Here is an 8,637-nt window from a genome sequence, read left to right as displayed (position 1 = left end):
CAACCAAGGAAGCTCCTGGGGTTCTGCACGGATAAGGGGGGACCACAGAGACAGGCAGGAGGAGGCCTTGGCCAAGCTTCCCCAGAGCTGGGGTCTCCAATGGGAAATTGCTCCGGAAACCTACCCTGCTTTTCCTTTCACTGCCAGGAATGCCACCTCAAGAGTAACTAACTCAAGTTAATGAGCAAACCCCTCAGGCAAGGAAGGAAGGCAGCTCTCAGCGCACCCCCCACCTCACTGCTCAAACACAGGAAACAGTTGGATGCCACTTGTCAAAGGAAGGCTGCAAGTTCTGAGAGGGGCCAAGAGACTTTAAATCATTGGCTCCTCCCCAGCCAGGTCAGCTGGGCTGGTGCAGGGCAGCAGAAAGGAGAGAGGGCAGGCGTGGGCTGTGGGTGACTCCTAGAGGAGAGTGGCACCGTGTGGGTGTGGGCACAGGTGCAGGAGCATTCTGTGTGTGTGTGAGTGTGTGTGCGTGTGTGTGTGTACAAACTTGGAGCTGACTCGGAGCCTGAGGCTGGCGGAGCTTTCAGACCCAAGAGGGGCAAATGGTCCTCCCAAGAGCAATTCCCAAGTTCACCTCTATTTGAGGAGCAATCTCGCCTGGGAGAGGTGGAGGCATGTGAGTCATGGGCCTGGCCCCTGAGCCAGGGTAGGTGGGGACAATGGCAGCCAGCCCGAAATGTGTCAGAGGCGAGATGAGCATCTTGAGTGATGTACACTTTATGTAATTATGTGGGGCAGCGCTGCCCAGGGTGTGTGTGAGCCAAACTAGAAAGGAGAGCAGCCTACCCGGGTCCTCTCCTCAGTGTGTTGTATGCAGTCTCACCAGAGGCCCAGCTGCCACCCATGGGGCCCGGGCTTCCAGGACCAATGACAAGACCAGGGTGGGGGCAGGATCAGCCCCTGAGCCCCGGCACTCTGCATTCCGTGGGTGAGTTGAACCCTCTCCATCCCCAAATCAACACGTTTTCCTAAGACTCTCATTATTGGCTTTATTCCATGACACCCTCCCCCTCCCCCGCCTCCACCCAACATTCCACAACTTAATTTACTTTGCTTTTTAATTTTTAGAATTAAATCAACTGCATGTTGTTTGGAACATCTCTGAGAATTTCAGAAATTGGAATGCCATGTCAGAAACAGTGCAGAGCCAGGTTTGGGGGCCCACATGCCCTTCCATCTTCACTCATCATAGGCTGAGAAATCAAGTGCAGTTAGCCATCCCTTTCTGCTTTTCCCCTTGAGACAAGCCATTGGGACGAGAACCCCCAGAGCACAGTGGTTGGGAAGGCCTGCTGCTGGGGCTGGGGGAATCTGGCACATCCCTGAGGGTAGGGGTGGGACCGGAGCCTCCATGAGTCTTCTCTAAGGAGCTGCTCACAGTGCCCAGGCCCCATGCTGGTTGCACAGGGTTGGGCCTGCATTCCCACCCACTGGGGGCGTGAGACCGCGTGTGTCCTTGCCTCGCCACACACCTGCTGTGTGACCAGGCACAGGTTTGGCAGCCTCTCTGTTTGAGCATGTCTGAGAGGTGTGCCAGGATTCCCAGAGGCAAGATGATGAATGGGTGTCCCTCCAGAACACAGCAACCACAAGAACCTGATCCCAGGACCAGTCACACTGAAGAGGACCAGGACCAGGTCATCTGGCAGCCAAGAGGGGAATGTGAATCAGAAACAAACTACCCACCTGCCAGCTAGGTCACTCTCCAGCCCAAGAGAGCTCAAGGTTGGGATCCAGCGGGCTGCAGAACCAAGAGTTGGGTGATTCCCCTCCTGTCTCTGGAGTCCAGCTTCTAGATCCTTGCCATCCAGTTTGTAGGTGATGCTGGTAGGCTAGACAGTAGAGACATTTGTGCTCCTTGGCCTATGTTGAGGTTGGAGGACCCTAAGGTAGTACAGGCATCATCAAGCCTTCTTCATCTATAGCAAAGGGATACTCTAGCATCACCTCCTCTTTCAGATTCCTCCCACCCTAGCCTGAACCGGACCATATCAGCCAGCTGGTCAATAAGTCTCCACCAAGCACCCCTGAGAGCCCAGGTGAGAGCCCAGCCACAGGGAGACCAGGGTCCCAGGGTCAGAGCAGAGAAGGGGCACAGTATGTAGAAAGAGGATGTCCTGTCAGTACTGAATCAGGGTGGGACAGAGGTCATTCACACCCCACCCACCCATCCCACCACACCCCAGTTGACTGTGGAGGGACCCTGGAGAATGGTGTTCTGCTATCTTCCAGCAACAGGTCAGCAAGGCCTGCGGAAGGGAAGAAAGAACAGGAGGATGCAGGTGTTGTCGTCTCAAGGCTGCCCAAATGGTTTCTAAGAAGTCAAGGTGAACTGCAGAGGCCAGAGACAGGCAAGAGTTGATTTTCCACCTTTTTCTTTGTCCTTTGCTACATTGAACTTGATATTATACAACATCATGGCCTTTGGCCAAGAGCAGGCTGGGTCCAGAATCTCCCATTAGTATTTTTTGAGCTCTGGGTTGTCTGAAACGTGGAGCTGTATCACCAAAGCACAACCAACCATTAAATGGGTCAGTGCAGCCCTTCATGCATTCATTCATTGGTTCCAGAAAATTCTTACCCATCAATCCGGAAAACATTTCCTCTACTTCAGTTTCCTCCTCTTCAGGGAGAGGAGAGAGCATATCATCTCTTCCATATTTTCTTTTTGCCTCTATGGGCTACATTTGTGATAATTTGTTTTTACTTCTTTTCTAATTACCTAATTCTCTTCTCAGGTGTGTTCACTCTGCAGTTAAACCCGTCCACTGAGTTCTTGATTTTGGTTATTGTAGTTTTCATTTTTAGAGATTCAACTTGATTCTTTTTTTTTTTTTTTTCAGATCTACATTGTCACTTTTTATAGATTCCCATTCCCTACAGTCATCTTTAAGCATGTCCTTTTTCTTTAAACATTCATAAGCACAGTTCTTTTATAGTCCATAATTTTAATTCTTCAGGGTCCATTTCTGTTTTTTGTTGATTCTCCTAGTTTTCACACATAGTATTTTATTTTTTTGTGTGTCTGTTTAGTTTTGACTATGTGCTGGTCATTGTTTTAGAAAAATTTTTTGAAAGAAAAAATTTAGATTTAGGACAAAGTCACCTTTCACTATAGAACATTTTTATTTGCTCCTGCCAAACATGGAAGAATACTGCTAGTCTAGTCCAGGACCAGCTTAATCAACTTTAAGGCTTGAGGTTCCCTAGCCTACCCAAGAGATGAGAATTTAGATTGCAAGATCATTGGAGACCTGATCTACTTCTGGTTTACCCTTATCCTGAGGGTGTAACCCTCTGGAGTTCCACATCAATGTGAGATGAGGTCTTATTATATGGCCCCACCTGTGTTAGCCCTGGGATTTAAGTTCTGTCTCTTTAATTCCATGATGCTGTCAAAACAAAATTCAAATTTGTTGGGATCAGAAAATGCCTCAGGGGAAAAGTGGCTTCTGCTCTTGCTTACCTGACTGGATTTTTTTTCCCCTTCAATTTTGGCCTGGCAATTCCCTTTTATACTGCCGACTCTTTAGTGCTTTTAATATGTTTTTAAAATGTATTTAGCATTTTAAGTTGTTTTCAGTGCAAGGATGGGCCCAGCCTACCATTACTAGAAGTTGGAATTTCTTCCTTCAGTCACTCAGCAAGTGTTTGTAGAGTGCCTACTGTGTGCCAGGCACTATGCTGGGGGAGAACAACAAACCAGACAGACAGAACAGGCTCTTATGGAGATCACCATCTCTCTAGGGAGACAGACAATAAACAGAGAGTTACTCAATTGATTAGTTAATTACAGTTGTGACACATACTGTGAAGGAAATTCAGGGCTGATGAGAGGGAGCTCTTGCCAGCTTTGTGGGCTCAGGGAAGTTGTTTTTAAGGATGATTTTTAAGCTGAAACCTGAAGGATCTGTAGGATTTATAAGTAATTGGGGGTTGAATCGAGAGAATCCAGGCAGAGGGAACTACTTATATAAAACTCAGCAGTGGGAAGGAGCATGACATTCTAGTTACTGAAAAGTGTCCAGTGTGGCCAGAGTGTGGAGCAGAGTGGGGGTGGAGGACAAGAGGCAAGGCAAGAGGTCAGCAAGGTCACACTATCACACTCTCATAAGCAGGGGTTTAGACTTTGGTCAATGTACCAAGAGCAACAGGAGCCTGGAGAGGACTGAAATCAGACTTGCTTATTAACGTCACTCTGCTGAAGTGTAGGGGATAAATCATAGTGGGCAATACCTTGGTAGCCCAGAGATGGATGGATTCAAGAGAATTTTAGGGGATAAGAAGAAGGGTTTCCACCAAGCTTGACCATCAAAATGTCCTAGAATGCCTTACCTGACCACACTGGTTATTCTTTATTTGCACTCAGATCCAGTCCACTCCTACTCTCTGTCCTGGAAGCCTGGCCTGTGTGGGACTGGCCTCCAGTGCCTCTGGCTTTCTGTTCGGTTTGGCCAATCATAGGTACCAGCAGGAGATTGGAAGGGTAAAGAAAATAGAGATCCGGGTGTTTTTTCTCTGTTTTCTGTCTGCTTTAGTGCCCTATGTGCATGTCTCCAAGACTACAGACCCTGTCAGGTGGTCTGTCCTCTGCCCACCGATGGGTACAGTTCTCACTGGGCTCGGGCAACAGTAATGCCATGCCTCGTCCTCAGAGCCCTACAGTGGTGATGATTGCTGCTGTGGAGGATCCCTTCTTGGTTCCCTCAACCCTGGTCACATCCCACAGACAATACCTTTGTTAACGTCCCTTTACTGAACCATCAGGGCCGAGTCTGGTTTTCTGCCAAGACTCTGAGCGATCACCAATACTCAGGGTTTTTTGCCCTAAAGAATCTGGAGAAGCAAATCTGTCTGGGAATCCTGGAGTGGGGCCAGTGCCTGGTGGCAGCCAAAGGGGTGGGTCGGAGCCCACATGAAGGCCTGCAGCCGGCTGCGTTCCATAAACAAACACCCGCGTGCATGCAGCGAGCCAGAGCCAAATGACAACCACGGCTGTGACAATTTTATAGAGCCCCAGTATCAGAGAGAACAAAGGTAATTATGAAAATTATAAACATATCTGGTGTCTTCTGTCTGGCCATGCAATCCACGCATGTGTCTGCTGAGGTTGCCTCTCTGGAGGAGTGTTTTCCAATCCCCATCCACACTCAGGTTCCAAACACTTCCTATAAGAGGGGTCCAAGTGATTGAGGTCAAAGTGTATCTAATTTCTTGGGGGAGGGGGTACTCGTGGACTCATTGTACCCAGTACTGTGCGTCATGCAGGGGCAGGAAGAACCCTGACTTGGCTTGCTTGCTGCCCGCCCTGTTTCCTCCCTCTCCTTTGCCTTTTGCTTCCCCACCTCCCTCCAGAGCTGAAGTTTGCCTCCCTTCACTTTCACTTTGGAGATGCAAGCTGGGAACACAAACATCTACTCAGAGGTTGACAGATGCTTGAGAATTGTATTTCCACACCTTGTGGGTTCACTCCCACTCACTCCTCACCTGCCTCCATGCTGGGGGCTCAGGTACAGAGCTGAGTGCAAGGAGGAAAAGGAAATTCAAGCTGGTGGCAGAGGTTTCCTGGGGAAGGCCCCTGAGGAGGCAGTGTTCAGTGGAAGCCGAGGTGACAAAAAAGATCCAGGCACTCAAAGGACTTCTTCAGGCAGAGAAACAGACAGAGCAAAGCTCCAAAGAAAGGCCAACATGGCCAGATGGGTGGAGGGGCAGAGACCAGCTTCGTGGGGACTTGGTGTGGGGTCATTATGCATCCCAGTTTGCTTGGGCCAGTCCTGGTTTACGTCCACTGTCCCACAGTATAATTGTTTATTGCATGCCCTTTGACTCACAAAAAGTGTCCCTGCTTCTTCAGTATATGACACAGTTACCTTACCTATAGGGCAGAGGAAGAGATGCAGATTTTATATATTTTAACTGCATGGATTTTGAGCAGTGGAGTCACAGAACCGAGCCCATTTCCTTCCTTCACCAAATGTTTACTGAGTGCCATGTGCTCCCTTTGTCTCCTGGACACAGCAATGAGCCACTTCCATAGAACTTCTCCCTCATAGAGTTTACATTCAAGTGGTAGAAATGCCCACAAACAACTAACAAAATTAACCATTTCTCCACCACTCTCAGTGCCCTTGTCCAGTTAAGGGGCCCATTGGACGGAAAGAAAGATGAAAGTAAAAGAATATCTTGCTCGTTCTTGTTCTAGATTTGTTAACTGGAAAATCATGAGCTACTTCCCATGAAGTCTGCTGTGAAACTCACCCCTGAGGGAGGTCTCTGCGGGGAGTTGTGTACAGTGTGGGTTGCCCCTGACTCCCATCTCACCCACACACCCGGGCTTCCGTGGCTGGAGAACCTGTGTGCTTATTGCTCTGATTGAGCCCTCACTTCAGGCTGGTCCTTACAAATTCTTGCAGAAACATAACGTGAGTGGCCTAAGCAGGAAAGAGCATATGACACTGGCACAGCTTATCAAAAATTCTACCTCTGAGCTGGTGATTCTCGCGTAGAGCCAAGTGCAATGAGGAAAATGAAACACAATGGAATGTGTCTTCAGGTATGACTGGATCCAGTGGTCAGACTATGTTACCAAGTGTCCTCTCCCACTGCATCTCCTGGTTTTGCCATCCTTTGTGCTGGCTGCAGTCTCCTGTTAGGAGTTCCCAATAATGCAAGGCCTCCAAACAGATACCCAGCAACCCAGAATAAAGCTTCAGTTTTTGGAGAGTTCCATCAAAAGTCCTGGAGTTGGATTCTGTTGGACCATCGGCTTATCACTGAACCAGCCGCTGTCTCCAGGAGCACAGAGGATTCCAACTGACCAATCCTGAGTCGTGCCCTTAACAGCCCCCCAAAACACACACAAATACTTTGTGGGTCTGGGGGGTGAGTCAGCCCCACCCACACTGCATGGAATAGAGGAAAATCCAGGTGTTATGTCGCGAATGAGAGAAAATGATGGTGAGGTAGGACAAACAATTGGCGTCCCTTGTACCTGCTCTTTGTCCAAGATAATTGGAGCCCATGGTGAGGGAGATGATTTAGGGTGAATCCTTTGCTTCCAAAGAAAAGCTGAGTTCACGACTGCAGTAGAGGAAGGTGATGGGTTTCTGGAATCACTTAATGTGATTTGGGCCCCACATTCATTCCTGACTTCTACCTCACCTCAGGCTACCAGTAGTCTCTCCCCACAGGTGTGAGGTTACCTGTGGGGGTCTGTGACTCTAGCCCATGGAGGCAGGGTGGCAGGGGAGACACATGGCAATGAACAGTAGCCCCGAAAGAGACTTCAGAGAAGCTCTGGGCCACGCCCCTCCCCATTGTCCCCACCTAACACCTGCATAGGGAGAGACGAAGGATTAGGGACCTCTCATCTCCTAAGGCCTCAGAGCCCCCAGGTTCTGTCCCGTGTAGGCAGGTATGAGACTGTGCGAATTGGAGAAGACTTTTGCCATTTGGCCTTGGGAAGGGCCTCCAAAGGAGCAGGTTGCCCCTCGTGCCCCTCACTCAAAGATGCTGCTGGACAGTAGGGAAGGAAACGCCTCCACTGAGCACCAACGGCGTGCAATGCTGCTTTCTTAAGTTTCTCATTGCATCCTGTCAGCTGCTCTGAGGGTGGTTCCCCCCACCAGCCTGTCCATCAAATAAGGAGCAGGAAGCTCCCTGAGGCCCACTGGACTTTACCCAGATTTGCAGATTGTAGATGGGGAAGCCAGGAACCACCATGAGGCCACCAGCCTCCACAGCCTCTCTCTTGTCTAACAGAGTGAGGTCAGGAAGGGAAAGGGGAGAGGCCTGGGAGGTGAGAAGCAAGGCTAGGGAAGCAGCACGGGCACTCGTCTCCTCTGGGAGGGTGAGAGTCCCAGTGCAGGGACGAGGGAGACGCCTGCAGCCCAGGCTGGCGAGCAGGGAGCCCCGCCAGGGACGAGGAGGAGGCCGCCTCTCAGTGTCTTCATGCCACAAGATGTAAAATAATCCCCTCAGCTCAGAAAAACACATTTTATGGCCGTCTGACTCATTTCCCACAAAGCTAGGTTCACCCACCCCCCAACGTGTAGAGCTTTTGTTTTGAAAAATAAAAAATATGTTGAAAATTTCAAGATGACTTTTAGACATAAATAGTTCCCTTCCTCACCCTCGTCCCAGGCCCCCCTCACCTAATTTCCCAAACACTGGCTGCCAGAGCCTCAGGGAGACCCAGGCCAAGTGGGTGTGGGATGACTCTGGGTGACACAGCCCCCAGGGCCAGGTCAGCGGGCGCCTGCTGGACATTGAGAAGGGCCAAGCAGCCCTCCAGGGAGGGGGCCTCTCTGGCCTCTGCTGCAGTGCCTTGATCCTTCTGGTTCGGGGTCCCCTATGGGCCCCAACAGCACCATCAGTTACTCAGCCTCTCAGTCTCTCAGGCCCAGGTCCCTCTCCATAGCTTTCAGGATGCAGGTTATGGCTGGCTGGTTGCTCTGCCACCCTGACACTCTGCTAAGGCGAATTCCACAGGGTGACCTTGGACACACAGCTGGGACGTGCCCCCAGCCCTTGGACCCTGCACTTGAAGTATAAGGGTCTGATCTGGGCTCTGATCCCCACCCTCCCAAATACATCAGGGCTTTCAATGACCCCACACATGCCCAAGGGCTT

At 50.2% G+C, this 8,637-nt stretch overlaps 1 long non-coding RNA gene across 2 annotated transcripts; it reads left to right on the top strand.

Moving 5' to 3' along the window:
* Positions 1-372: 372 nt before the first annotated feature.
* On the top strand, positions 373-8,100 carry LOC308489976. Of its 2 annotated transcripts, none has more exons than XR_013992144.1 (7): positions 373-622; positions 810-934; positions 1,075-1,157; positions 1,583-1,731; positions 1,966-2,045; positions 2,239-2,357; positions 6,209-8,100. It is a non-coding gene; the product is annotated as an uncharacterized lncRNA (long non-coding RNA). The 2 variants fall into 2 exon arrangements; XR_013992145.1 differs by having other exon boundaries at positions 398-622; positions 824-934; positions 6,209-8,098.
* The last annotated feature ends 537 nt before the right edge of the window (positions 8,101-8,637 follow it).

Source organism: Rhinolophus hipposideros (assembly GCF_964194185.1).
Source record: "Rhinolophus hipposideros genome assembly, chromosome: 21".
Taxonomy (NCBI): domain Eukaryota; kingdom Metazoa; phylum Chordata; class Mammalia; order Chiroptera; family Rhinolophidae; genus Rhinolophus; species Rhinolophus hipposideros.
The sequence above is the reverse complement of the archived record's forward strand: the minus strand, read 5'-3'. Positions and strand labels throughout refer to the sequence as shown.